This window comes from Gymnoscopelus braueri, assembly GCF_963280865.1.
Source record: "Gymnoscopelus braueri genome assembly, chromosome: 17".
In the NCBI taxonomy this organism is placed as follows: domain Eukaryota; kingdom Metazoa; phylum Chordata; class Actinopteri; order Myctophiformes; family Myctophidae; genus Gymnoscopelus; species Gymnoscopelus braueri.
Genome location: NC_137617.1, coordinates 111,321 through 112,732, shown reverse-complemented (window position 1 = coordinate 112,732; position 1,412 = coordinate 111,321).

Genomic DNA, 1,412 nt, shown 5'->3' with positions numbered 1-1,412 from the left:
ATGAGCTTGTAGATCTGCAATTTTGTTTTGAAAAAGTGTGCAAATCTTTGAATATAATGTTTTAAAGCAAACATTTGTAACTCGAATCTTTGCTTTGTCTTCTAAATCCTAACAGTTTTTTGAAAAAAATTATGTTGCTGTCATTTCAGTGGTTCTCAAACTTTTCATGTCAAGGGCCGCGGACCCCCATCTCAAAATATTTAGTTTCAGGGACCCCCAGAAGCAAAGATTTTTTTAAAAAGTTAGCTTTAAAAAATAATAATATATTCAAAGATTTGCACAAATGTTTGCACAAGCTCATAGCGCGGTACTCGGTGCTGCGCTATGAGCTTGTATATCTGCTATTTTTGAATAGCCAAAGTGTAAAATAATGGTTAAAGTGATTACACAGATGCGTTCCCAGTCTTAAAGGGTTAATGGCTATTGAAATTACAATAGGTTGCAACTGCTAGATTTATTAACACACCGTCTATTCTTACGCTACGATTGGCAGGATACGACCCTTTGATAAATCACACGTGAGCCCCGGCGAAAGATGATTCCTGAGCTCGAATTTAAGTTGGTTTCTACGTTCCATTGATAAATTAGAGCTATAGTGTCTGAGCTTGTAGATCTGCTAATTTAACTATATTTGAAATAGGGCCTAAGTGGTTAATTCATGGTATATTTTTTGTCAGGTTCCCAAGAGTCCCTTCCTAGACACTTAAAGTCTAATGTAAAACATTTCTATTTGAAATGTATGAATGAATGAGTAAAAGTCACAAGCTTGTAAAATAACCAATTACTCTTTTGTGTGCACCCCAGGCAGTTTTTAAGTTATTTAATATTTCGATATTTAGATATTTGATATTCATTTATGCTTATTATAAACCCACTGTAATTTCAAACGATTTATTGAAAACACACGTTCCTGCTTCTGGTGACTGATATTGTCCTAATGAATGTTGGACTCATTAAAAACATATACGTCTCTGCTTCTGGTGACTGATATGGTCCTTTTAATGAATGTTCGACTCATTGAAAACATATGTCCTTGCTTCTGGTTACTGATATTGTCCTAATGAATGTTAGACTCATTGAAAAACACATGTCCTTGCTTCTGGTGACTGATGTATGTTGATATAATAACTTAAGGCCTCCCTACTCTTCTAGTGAGACATTTAGATCATGTTGGTCGGGTAGGACACCTACTGGCTGTCAAGTGGTACTGCATTAATTCAACTGGCACTGGTGTGGTGTTAGGTAGTAGTGGACATTAACTAAGTACATTTACTTGGGTAGCCCTACTGTACTTAAGTACATTTTGGAGTATTTGTTTTGTTTTGTTTTGTTTTTTCCAAGCTGATGACTTTCAAATAGTCATTTTGCACTTTTGACTCCACTACATTTCTAGGAAGGGAATCAATTGGGGC